Here is a 13,843-nt window from a genome sequence, read left to right as displayed (position 1 = left end):
ACAGAGACTTCTGGTTTTGAAACCAAAATGATGTTTTTTTGTCGAAACTACATGACAAGATATTCTGCACTCATAGTTAGTACACATTTTTGTAAAAACAATAACCTGGTTCCAGGAACCAGTTTACAAATGCATTTGGCTCGAACTAATAAAATAGTGGTACGGTTTCACTTTCATTTACAAACGTGTTGTTTGTTGTTGTTTTTTTGCGATTAGGTTTCATGGACTTTATTTTTTAATTCATGTTTTGCTGTGGAAATTGGGAAATTTACACCTTTCTTTTGGGAAAAAGGTACCTAAGCATTCCCATCTGGTTTTGGTGGTGGTCCGATAATTGACAAGGAATGATGATTTCCATGTCCAAAGGTATATGAAAATTAATTTCATCAAGGAGTGACACTAGATGTTCCCATTGCGAGAATTTTAACGAAAGTCCCTCGAAAGTCGGAATTGAGCCCTTCTTGAATATCCTAACGTTCACACAGGCGTAAGGAATGCCTATGCTTATGTACACATTTCCTCCTAAATGAAGCCGGTAGCTGACGTCATCCTCAACTTTCATTTGCCGAATAGTTTCTTCAATTTCTGAGAGATTGTTCAGCACATTTTTCCATCTGCGAAGAGATAGACACTGTCCCTTATCAGTTGGTTCATCTTCGTCGCTGAAGATCCTCAGGTCAACTTGAAATCCGTTTTCGTGCTTTACGCTGTCTAAAATTAAAACCATGTTTAGCGTCACCCGCGCGCGTAGGTTTATGAGAAATTCGTCTTTGAAAAAAAAAACAATTCGGAATTCCGTATATCCGTTCCGGTTTGGTTCTACAATTAGCGACTAAATTCTGCTTCCCGTAGTGACAGAAAATGTGCTTTGATAGCCGCAGTAAAGGCAGTTGGTGTCTTATTAAAGTAAACTAGTGAATTAAAGAGCTTGGGACCATAAATGTAAGTAGAAACTAGAGCAAAGCTCGTTGCAAAGCAACGAGTGGGTCTTCCTTCTTAGCGATAAGCAGAAAGTGAAATGTTTCAATTGTCAACTTTGCTACCATTCTTTATTTCTTTGCCTCAAATAGCAAAAACCTTTCCGGGTTAGAATAGGTCCTCAGTACCCCCTTGCTTGTTGTAAAAGGCGACTAAATGGGTGGTTCTTCGAATGAGACCGTATAAACCGAGGCCCCGTGTCACAGCAGGTGTTGCACAATAAAGATCCCTCCCTGCTCAAAGGCCATAAGTGCCAAGCATAGGCCTAAATTTGCAGCCCTTCACCGGCAATGGTGACGTCTCCATATAAGTGAAATATTCTGGAGAGGGATGTTAAACAGTAAACAATCAATCAATCAATTATACTGTAAAAATACAGATATTTACACACATTTATAACCTTAACTATTAGAACTGGTATGTCTTCTCTTGGAAACGAAAGACCTCAATACAGATGTTAACATGCAAGATCTGACACATACTTAAAAAGAATATTTATTCCAAACTAAAGATAGACTCTGTAACAAAATCTATTTCTCTTGAAAAACTGAAAGCAATTGATTTGTTCATATTTGTGGATTTATGTCTGTTTCTCAAATCAAAATTTAAATATGAATATTTAAAGTCAATATCATAAACTAAGACTGTTTCACATGAATGTTTCAATTTCATTATGCTGTTTATTCCTTGTCATCCCCCAACATATGCTCTTCTGGCAAATCTTGATCGTGCTTGGAATCAAAGAATGTGGGTGGATTAGGCGAGTCAAATGCCTACGCAAGGGCAGGTAAAATATTGATTTAAAAATTCTTGCAAATTCAACTTTTTGTTAAATTTGGGAGTAATATTTATAACCATATGCATACAGTAAAGATAAAACCTGAATCAAATGACTTACAAATTGATTGTAATTAACCCACCAAAATGGTAACGCCTTAGAAACCATAAAAATGATAGAAATGGAATGTTAAAACTGTGTTTTTTATATAGAGTGGGTCTTCGTACCATTTTTCCGTAAACAAATATTGAAAGGGTGTGGAAGGATGTATCTCTCACCATTTTCAAAAAAATGGTACGAAGACCCACTCTATATAAAAAAGTTAGTTTACCTAATTAAATTTCGGAATATATTCTCAAAAACTCCAAGTCCAATTGTGCGTTTGCTATATATATAGAACTGTTTGCTATTTAAAGGGCACTGTATGTGCGACTTCGTGGCTCAGTAGTCATAGCGGCGGTATTGAAGCACCTAATTATTTGTCGCGAGTGTTCGAATCACGATATTTTAAGTTCAGGTTGAAAGAATCTGGGTGGATTAGGCGAGTCATATGCCCACACGGATTTTGTCGCTCTGTAAGCATATCGGAAATTTCATAGTTGTACGATACGATTTACCTAAACATTTAAACTTTGTACAGTACCGTCCACATGACAATTTCTATATTTTTAAGCCTTGCTGTTATCGTTACAGTATTTTTTAACTTGATGCTTTTCATACTGTGTATTAATTGTTCTATCAAATATGTTTTCAGGGGTTAAGAGATGGTATGCTTTACCTTTCCTTTTAACTGTTTTCGTGCTGGTCTACCTATGATTATATACATTTCAATCGTGTTATGTAGTCTTGAACTGAATGCATTCAAAATATTATATACACTTGTGTCTTGAAAACTTGTTTATTATAGAAAATATATTAATTAATTGACCGTAAATAAATTCATCATCTTTTCTATTCATTTTGTTTTTAGTGAAAAAATATATTTATCTAAAGAATGTGGGTGGATTAGGCGAGTCAAATGCCTACGCAAGGGCAGGTAAAATATTGATTTAAAAATTCTTGCAAATTCAACTTTTTGTTAAATTTGGGAGTAATATTTATAACCATATGCATACAGTAAAGATAAAACCTGAATCAAATGACTTACAAATTGATTGTAATTAACCCACCAAAATGGTAACGCCTTAGAAACCATAAAAATGATAGAAATGGAATGTTAAAAACTGTGTTTTTTATATAGAGTGGGTCTTCGTACCATTTTTCCGTAAACAAATATTGAAAGGGTGTGGAAGGATGTATCTCTCACCATTTTCAAAAAAATGGTACGAAGACCCACTCTATATAAAAAAGTTAGTTTACCTAATTAAATTTCGGAACATATTCTCAAAAACTCCAAGTCCAATTGTGCGTTTGCTATATATATAGAACTGTTTGCTATTTAAAGGGCACTGTATGTGCGACTTCGTGGCTCAGTAGTCATAGCGGCGGTGTTGAAGCACCTAATTATTTGTCGCGAGTGTTCGAATCACGATATTTTAAGTTCAGGTTGAAATTTAGATAAATATATTTTTTCACTAAAAACAAAATGAATAGAAAAGATGATGAATTTATTTACGGTCAATTAATTAATATATTTTCTATAATAAACAAGTTTTCAAGACACAAGTGTATATAATATTTTGAATGCATTCAGTTCAAGACTACATAACACGATTGAAATGTATATAATCATGGGTAGACCAGCACGAAAACAGTTAAAAGAAAAGGTAAAACATACCATCTCTTAACCCCTGAAAACATATTTGATAGAACAATTAACACACAGTATGAAAAGCATCAAGTTAAAAAATACTGTAACGATAACAGCAAGGTTTAAAAATATAGAAATTGTCATGTGGACGGTACTGTACAAAGTTTAAATGTTTAGGTAAATCGTATCGTACAACTATGAAATTTCCGATATGCTTACAGAGCGACAAAATCCGTGTGGGCATATGACTCGCCTAATCCACCCAGATTCTTTCAGTACTCTGATGACAGTCACACCTATCAAAAAGAAATTGAAATTTTTTATTGAATTTTTTTTTTAAAAAGTGCAACTTATACACTGTTATAAGATAAGATAAACCATCAAACTGAGTTCAAAGATACTGTCACATTTTCCGGTAGTCTATAATTATTTAAAAATATAGGTTTACAGGGAGTCATTTGAGGATGTTATAAAATAACATATTAGTTTTTCATGATTTCAAATAAAGAAAATGTACATTACTTGTTCATATCAAAATTTATCAGGAATGGTAATGGTTAACAGTTGTTAACCGACTAATTAGCCAAAAAGATGGTATCCAGTTATGATTTTTTTATGTGTCAGAATAAGTCCATTCGTAAAGGTGTTACAGCAATGAAGAACAATGCGCTAATGAAGTGACAAAATGCTATTGCATAAGGAACAAAGAGCTAGCGCAAAGTAACAACGTGGCTCTAGCTCATTTATAACACCATGCTAGTAAGTTTATGACAACATTCTGGCCAGTTTAAGACACTTACAAGGTAGCATGAAGTAAAAATGTGCTACAACACTTATGACGATGGTCTAGTGTGTTTATGACAACACAATGACAATGTACTTGTGCATTGTAACAATGTTGCAGCAGGCTTTTACACCACACAGTCAAGATTACATGTAATAGATTGTGTAAAGCTGTGTTGGCATGGCAGCATATTTTGTGTCAGCACAACTGCATGTTATTTTAAGTTGCCTTAGCCTGTGTAAGCACATTGTTCCTAAACATGCTGAAGCACTTTTACAATTATCCTTATCTGGACACCATAATTTTCATAACCAACTAGCCATGTTTTTTTGTAAAAGTACATGTACCAGGGTACATGTAAATCATTTTTTTTCATTTAGATTTCCACATGTTTTAAAAAGACAAGGAATAAAATTATATTTTCTATAAGCTTCTATTCATTATAAGTGTTTGCCAAAGCATTTTTGTCCCCCGCTTGAAAAGTGGGGGATATTAATTTGGGTTTGTCCGTCCGTCCGTCCGTCTTTCGTTTCCACACGATATCTCGAGAACCCTTTGCGCTTTTGCAATGAAATTTAGCATAGCAACTCCCTATGGACTAAAGCAGACCCCTATTGATTTTGAGGTCAAAAGGTCAAAGGTCAAGGTCATAAATAAGCAAATTCTGTCTGTTAAAACACTTTCGTTTCCACACGATATCTCTAGAACCATTTGAGCTATTGCAATGAAATTTTATATAACAACTCCCTGTGGCCTAATGAAGAGGTCAAAAGGTCAAAGTTCAAGGTCGTAAATTTATCATTCTGTCTGTGTGTAATACTATTATTTCCGGGCGATATTTCAAGAAGATTTTGAGCTTATGCAATGTAATTTTATATCAAAACTCCCTAGGACGTCCCTCGCCCCTCTAAAAGTCCCGTTTGTTTTATTAGTATTTATAGTATTACATGTCGCTATTTTTAGCGCAGGGGCATGAGGAGAGTTATTGCGTATAAAACAGGTTCTCGGCGGACTTTATGTTCTTATTACATCTATTAAAACTGTTTAATAAAGGCTAAATAAATCAAACACCAAGGGTTGTGTAAAATTTTGAGAATACTGAACATGAAAACATGAATATATACATTTATGTGACTTCACTTCTGCATATACTTCACACTACATAAAGTGATTCCGTGGTCTAGTGGTTATGTCTCTCGCTTCCAGTGTGAGAGGTCCCGGGATCGAATCTCGGTCGAACCTTTCTTTTTTTTTTTAAATACTTTTTTTTTACTAAATGATAGTATTCAGCATGTGAAATGAAAAATTTATGAGGTTATAAAATCATCATTACAGTGTGATAAAAATTCCATATTAAAAATATCTTCTATACACATAATGAACAATAAGCAATCAAATCTTTATATGCATATTGACATACATGTATTTTATTTGCTTCAGTATACATATATACATTTAATAATTCTACAAATTCAGTCAGGGGGAGCCGACTTTTTCCCTAAGCGGGGGACACGAATTCTCTGAATTAGCTTGTTTCCTATATAACCAAAATACATCTTTGTCTTTATGGTAGCCTAGTGGTAGGGCATTCCCTTTATATAATCCTGAAGTTTAGCTTGATTTCTAGCCGGACTCATTGCTACGAAGTTCAACAGGAAATGCTGCTTCATCACTGATGCTTAATCAAATTTACACATTAAAATATAGTACATTTGTGCAATCAAATTTGAGGCAATACAAACACTGATTACAGAATTAAATTTTCAAAATTATCGGAAATTGTCAAAAAATAATTATAATAATGTACTTTCTACAGTCTTCTTCGATTAATTATTTGTTTAAAATATGCAAAAGGTTTTCATCAGGTATCGATGTGTGCGCCATATTCTATAAATAAAGGTTGTATTGTCAGTCTAACACAAATGTGGTAAACATCATTAATTACTTGATGTACGCTTTGATGCAAATTCTCAGCTGAGGACACATCAGTGCATAATCGTTTGACCTTAAATAATCTTGCTGCATTAGTGTTTATTTATTTCTGTTGGTATATAAATCCCTGAAACCGCCTCAAACGATACATGTGATGAATATTTTATGCTGTTAAATTCTATAATAATTTTATTTAATTTTAAAACTTTTTAATACTATATATATGCCATAGAGATATTTTTGTGGATAACATATCCTCTCAATGTCTGAATTTGTTTTTAAACTCTCATCACGGTCTTTGTTCATTACCCTGTAAATGAGCCCAGCTTTCAGTACTTCTGAGTACTTTGATTATTCACTGCATCAAACCTAAGACAAAAACATGATGCAGTAATGTTACTTAACCATGCACCCAGCATTTGAAGTGAATGAGACCTTAAGAACCTCATAGTACATGTTAGGACAATGTCACTGAGTTCCAAATAAAGGTCTAAATAAAAACTATTTACCGGTATATATTAACACCTCTAAATGAGCGAAGGAGTGAAAATTCTCAAATAACATTACCAATCAAAGTACCAATAAGAAGCTGATTCTTACATCACAGGTTCCAATCCCATTGCTAAATGCTTCAGACGGGTTACTCCAATGAGACCGCATACAACGAGATTCAGTGTCAAAAGGATCCCTTACTTCTCAAAGGCAATAAGTGCTGAGTACAAGTCTATATTTGCAGCTTACTATCCCAAGTGGTGGCATCATCAAATGACTTGAAAATGTTTGATAGGCCAATAATCAAACAAACCATTCCTGCAGTCATCTAAAAATAAGCAAACTTTCTATTATTATGTTCCCCAAACGAAGTTGGGGAACATATTGTTTTTACTCTGTTTCTTATTATTATTATTAGGTCTTTCCACCTTTCTGTGGAAAGACCTATTGAAATTGTTCTGTTTATTATTATTATTTTTCCGCCAAACGTGTTTTTGAGTTTCAAGATTTATCGAAAAGATTTATAGACCATAAGAATGTACTTCGTAAATGATTTTCGCAGTTGACCCTGCGTATATGAACTTTGACTCTTAAAGGAGTTATTGCCCCTTTTGCAAGAAATGCTTGTTATCGCTACTCCTCTGAAACCGTAAACCGCAGAGATTCCAAACCTTTATTAATGTCTGCGACTACTTGAAAGGATCTTCGGATCTATTCATTGCGAAAGGATTCGTAGACCCCTACTGTGAGTTTTTGCCCCTGAAAGTTTTTGAATTTTACAAATAATGAAAAATTTTTAAAACGAGAAGTTGTAGAGACATGGGACCAACTGCACAAGATTCATTGACCTTTGTCCTTAAAATTTATGCAAAGGTCAAAGGTCAAGGTCATTCCAAAAATGAGAAATTAAGGTCTTTTTATATCTCTTTTGTTTTTCAACGTATACTTAAAGTCTTTGCAACATTAATATGCCCTCTTAAAACTATTTGAAAGATTTCATTCTTGTCCCCTAACATTAAATCTTTTAAAAGTTATTGCCCCTTATGCAAGAAATGATTGTTATCGCTACTCCTCCGAAACCATAAACCGCAGAGGTTTGAAACCTTTACCAATGTCTGCGACTACTTGAGAGGACCTTCAGATCTATTCATTGCGAAAGGATTCGTAGACCCCTTCTATGAATTATTGCCCCTGAAATTTTTGAATTTTATAAATAATGAAAAATTTTCAAAACGACAAGTCGTAAAGACATGGGACCAACTGCATAAGATTCATTGACCTTTGACCTTAAAATGCATGTAAAGGTCATGGGTCAAGGTCATTCCAAAAATGAAAAATTTAACATTTTTTATATCTCTTTTGTCTCTCAACATATACTAAATATCTATGCATCAGTAATATGGAACCAACTGCAAAAGATTCATTGACCTTTGACCTTAAAATCTAGGTCAAGGTCAAAGGTCAAGGTCATTCAAAATATGTAAAATTAAGCATTTTTTTATAGCTCTTTTGTTCTTAACCAAATTCTAAACATCTTTGCAGCTTCAATATGTACTCTTGAAACCATTTCAGAGATTTCATTCGTGTCCCCTAAGATTGACCCCTCTAAAAGTTAGTGCCCCCTTCAGTGAAAACCCTTGTTATCGCTACTCCTCCGAAACCGTTAACCGCAGAAGTACGAAACCTTCAACAATGTCTGCGACTAATTAAGTACACTTTCCAATCTATTCAGAACAAAGAATTCGTAAACCATGTAAGAAGTTATTGCCCCTGACAGTTTATGATGTTTACGAAGAACTTAAAACTTCTTAACGACAAGTCGTAAAGACATGTGGCCAAGTGTATGAGATATTTTGCCCTTTGACCTTGAATTTAAGGTCAAAGGTCAAGGTGATTGAAAAAAGTATGAAATTGCTTATACATGTTTATTTTTACAAAATGAATTTGACCTTTGACATTTGTAGCTGACCTTGACCTTTGACCTTGACCCTTACTCAAGAGTTTATAACATATTTATTATTTATATAGCTTTGATCTAGCTTCAAGTGGTAAACTCATGTTCATGAGAGTTTTTTTTTTTTTGATGACCTTGACCTTTGACCTTGATACCATCAAATTTATCAAATATCCTTATAAAACTGTTTTCAAATGTTTCACTGTACCCGTCAAGCCTGGCGTATAAAAAAGTTCTTCCTCCTTGTGAGAAAAGCCTTCATATCTTTACGCATTCAAAACCATTGACCGTAGCGATGCGAAACCTTAAACAGTGTCTTCGACAACTTTAAAAACTTTTACCCTCAAATTTAGGTCAAGGTCAAAGGTCAAGGTCCTTCAAAACACATATTATTAGGTCTTTCCACCTTTCTGTGGAAAGATCTCTTGAAATGCTTATGATTATTAGGTCTTTCCACCTTTCTGTGGAAAGACCTCTTGAAATGCTTATTAGGTCTTTCCACCTTTCTGTGGAAAGACCTATTGATTTTCTTCTGTTTCTTATTATTATTCTTCTTCCGCTGATTTTTTATTTCGACATTTATCGAAAAGACTTTTTGTTCATCTTAAAGGTCATTAGAAGTTATGAACAAATTTGACCCAACGCGTATGAACTATGACCGCTTTCGAAGTTAATGCCCCTTTCGCAAGAAATGCTTGTTATCGCTACTCTTCCGAAACCATAAACCGTAGAGATATGAAACTTTCATCAATGTCTTCGACTACTTAAGGGGACTCTGGAATCTATTCATTGCGAAAGTATTCGGTTACCCCTTCATTGAGTTATAGCCCCTTAAACTTTTTGAATTTTACAAATAATTTAAAATTTTCAAAACGACAAGTCATAGAGACATGGGACCAACTGCATAAGATTCATTGACCTTTGACCTTCAAATTCATGTAAAGGTCAAAGGTCAAGGTCATTCCAAAAATGAGAAATTAAGCTCTTTTTATATCTCTTTTGTCTTTTAACGTATACTGAATGTCTATGCATCAATAATATGTACTATTAAAACTGTTTCAAGGATTTTATTTTTGTTCCCTAACATTAACCCCTTTAAAAGTTATTGCCCTTTGTGCTAAAAACCTTGTTATCACTACTCCTCCGAAACCGTAGTCCGTAGAGACACCAGACCTTCACTAATGTCTTAAGGGTCTTTAGGCCTAAGTAAGCTGTATAAGTGCGAAAGGATCTGATGCCCCTTTATATGAGTTATTGCCCTTTAACTTCTTTGTATATACTTTTAAGACTCATAACTTGAAAACTATTAATGGTAGAAACATCGGGTCAATTGTATTGTGACCCTTGACCTTGAATATTTTATCAAGGTCAAAGGTCAAGGTCATTCCATTTTTTAAAAAAATTTTCATTTATTAAATGCTTTAAGATGATTTTGGTTTCTTTTTCATGGAATTTAATTTTAAAGTTGTCAGATATAAAACAATTTGAAATTCTAAGAAGGTGGAAAGACCTCTTATTGTTCTTTGAACAATAAGTCTCCTAGTTATTATTATTATTATTATTATTTTTCTTCTTCCTGGGAAAATTTTCTCCACGAGTGATCTTGTAAACTACACATTGGACTAAGGTAAAATGTTTTTAGGGTCAGTAGACATGTTATGTAGATTTGCCCAATGAAGGTCATTTTGCACACACGTGCTTGCAAGAACACGCACATGCAACACGTGAAATGACCAATAGAATGTATATTGCCGTAACTTTTCTATTTTTTATAACATGTTTTGAAACTCATAATGTAAGGATATATTAGTAGTATAGACAAGATGGCATGGTCAAAATAGCAAGACCCCACGCGCATGCACGTGCGCTTAGCTCTGATTGGCTGAAACTAAAGTCTCAATATCTTTCTTGTTTCTTGTCATAATCATTTGAAATTTTGAATATAGTCCTACATTATGAAGATCTACAGCATGATATATAAAAATTTTCATGAAAGCATGCGCATGCGCGCGTGCTGCAATCTGATTGGGTGAAACCTTAAATGGCTATATCTCCGTTGTTTTTGGATGAAATGCTTTAAAATTTTAAACATAGTCATGCATTAGGATATCATACAATATGTTATAGAAAAAAATTCATGAAATCACGCGCATGCACGTGTGCTGCAATCTGATTGGCTGAAACTTTAAATGGCTATATCTCCTTTGATTTTAGACGAAATGTTTGGAATTTTGAAATATAGTTATTCATTAAGATAACCTTTAATATGATAAAGATAAAAATTCATGAAATCACGTGCATGCATGTGTGCTGCAATCTGATTGGCTGAAACTTCAAAGGGCTATAATCCCTTGTTTTTCAACCAAACAGGATGGGATTTAGAACATAGATAAATATAAGGGACTCCTACAAGAAGGTTATTCATCATGCACGTGTTCGCACGTGTGTGCACGTGAAATGAGTTAAATTCAAAATACACTTGAGTGAGAGCAATTTTTAATACTTTTGGAATAAATGCTTTGATATTAAGTATATATATATATATATATAGTGTAGACAAGATAATACGGTCGTTACGCACATGAACACGCGTGCAATGCATAAATTTAAATATATTTTGCATTCTTCTGGGAAGACCTTGATTAAGTCTAAATTCCATAAAGTATTTCTTATTTAATAGACATTACAGGGAATATGGCACCAAAAGGGAGTTGGGGAGCGTTTGGGGAACATCTGTAACGGTCCCCGTTACAATTAGCACTAGTTACAATTGTTTTTACAAATTTCTTTTGAGATTTAACTGAGCAACAATTGTGCAATTTTTTGTCAATAAATTTTGATACGAAAGACTTTGTTTGAACAGCTATTTATAGCAATTACAGACAACAGCACGAAGCGCTGCTCATAATGCAAGCTCTCATGACAACGCTTTGGTGAAGAGAAAATTATCACTTGCTTATTGATCCACACAATTTCTTTTCCGCAGTAACTTTGGACCCACAGTGCTTTAATTCTTTAAGCTACATTCTTGCAAGAATTGATCAAAAGTTTCCAAAAAAAATAAATTCACCTTGATTTAATGGATAAATTGCAGATAAATAGTGGGGGAAAAAATTCTTCATTAAAGTCAGCACTATTCAAGATTTAGACTGGTAATGTAGGCCTAACTTACACCACGACATCGTGCGACTTCAAAGTCTAGTGCCCTGTTCACACGGAGAGTTTAATTCGCAGTAAATGACTGCAAAGTAAACTAATGCGAATCAAACTAATGGGAATAAAACTGTGTTAACATGACATCTAATGCGAATTAAACAAATGCGAATAAAAATTTTAACAGTCACACCGTCAACATATTGTTACGGTGTATATTCAACAAATAATAGAGAGGTTGAGATTTCAAACGTGTACGTGTACGGGTACGTCTAGTAGGGTAATAACCTAAATTCTGTGTGTATTACGTCATCAATTTTAGTGACGTCAAGATTGCTACAAGTTCTTAAAACTTGTAGAATGGAATCTACACGTAAGTGAAAACGTGTAGCTTTAATAATAAAAATTAGCCAATTTAAGTGTGAAAATGTGATTGTTATGCATTATATAGGATGTTTACTTTCACGAGCACTTATTTTCATCAAGTTTTGTTTACTAATGGACGACAAAAAACCTTCTAAATAGTTGAAACAGAGACACCGTTCGCGGTGTACACGTACATGTTACATGTCTAAAAAAAATCTCAACAGACAAATTTTAAAAAAACGTGTACGCGTACAAGTTTAAGATCTCAACCTCTCTATTAAGTGTAGTGTAAATTACCCCTCCATGGTTACTGCGGTATTGCTCTTTTGCAGGGCAAAATAATAACGTTTGGCAAAGTTTTTGTTGAGAGATAATTAAATGACGTATATTTAACAATTACTTATATGTCATATTTCACCAAACTATATCATTTTGCCCTGCAAGAGAGCAGTATACCGCAGTTACCGTGAAACGGTCTATAAGAGTATCACTATGATGGATAGTGGAGTGTTGAATTTTTTGTTTTGAAAGTGAGTCTTGTTGAAATTAAATGCTCACATATATTTAAATAAAAAATGAAAAGCTGTTGGGATTTTAAAATGCTAACAGAAAGCGTCTGAGCCTTAAAACAGATAATGTATCGGTGTGTCTGTGTATTTTTAAAAATATCAATGCTCTAAGCTGCCAAAGTAATTTAAATTTTAGGTAAAATAAATTTCTAACCTTCATTCCGATAGTCCATGCCAATCAAACTTTAAAATGTCACCGTCGACTCTTTCATCACTCGATACATTTATCACTGGGAACCACGAACCAGAGTCAAGAGTGCTCAGCTTGTAAATTTAACAGTCGGAATTTCCTCGTAAACAATTCACACAAAAAATTATAAATCGGATAATTCTGCTGAAAATAATGCTCCAGACGATTGAGAAAGTACTTCGTAGCTGCAGATTAAATGTGCGTGCATGTCTACATACGGCCTGTGGCTTGTGTGGTAAGAAATGCTCAACTTCACGATTTCCAACTTTCAGTTTGTAAACATGTGTCCGACTTTTGGGACACACTAATAACCGGATATACGAGACCTGATATTTACCTGATGTTTTTATTTTAGATTAAATGACAATATTGAGTACTTCAAATGACTTATTTAAATACTTTATGACTATGATGCAAAATGCTATACAAAAATTCGTTTGTTTGGAATATTTACTGACGATTTTGAATCAGGTCAAATAAGGTTTTTAGTATATCAGGTCTTTAGTACCTTCCCATTTCCCACAATGCCGCGCGTTGTTAAACAAGAGGCCCCGAAAAGACTTCCTCTTAACTAATGCAGAAATATTTTGATTTTACCTATTGTTGTATACAACATCACATTATATTTATTATTTGAATAAAAAGAAAACAGAGAAACACCGAATCAAAATAATATCTTTCAGATGCATCGATCAACTAAAACTATGCAAGAGGCCCAGCAAAGGCTTGGCTATAGTAGACAACTTGTTCCTGTAAGGTTTCTCACATACTTGTTTTATAAAAAAGTATTAAATATAGCTTGAAGTTTATTTCTCTTCATATCAAACGACAAGATTTAATCAGTTCGAAATTATTTCAGTCAAACTTTTTCCTAATAAACCAATATTTTTAGCTAAC

At 33.9% G+C, this 13,843-nt stretch overlaps 1 long non-coding RNA gene across 1 annotated transcript; it reads right to left on the bottom strand.

The window, feature by feature from the left end:
• Positions 1-5,962: 5,962 nt before the first annotated feature.
• Positions 5,963-13,470, bottom strand: LOC134245594 (uncharacterized). Its single transcript, XR_009987471.1, has 3 exons — positions 12,911-13,470; positions 6,823-7,042; positions 5,963-6,591 (listed from the first exon to the last, which is right to left on the bottom strand). It is a non-coding gene; the product is annotated as an uncharacterized LOC134245594 (long non-coding RNA).
• Positions 13,471-13,843: the final 373 nt, after the last annotated feature.

This window comes from Saccostrea cucullata, unplaced genomic scaffold, assembly GCF_032062105.1.
Source record: "Saccostrea cucullata isolate Sc308-1 unplaced genomic scaffold, CSIRO_AGI_Scuc_v1 ctg2247, whole genome shotgun sequence".
NCBI lineage: Eukaryota > Metazoa > Mollusca > Bivalvia > Ostreida > Ostreidae > Saccostrea > Saccostrea cuccullata.
Note: the sequence above shows the minus strand (reverse complement) of the source record. Positions and strands in the feature narration are given on the sequence as shown.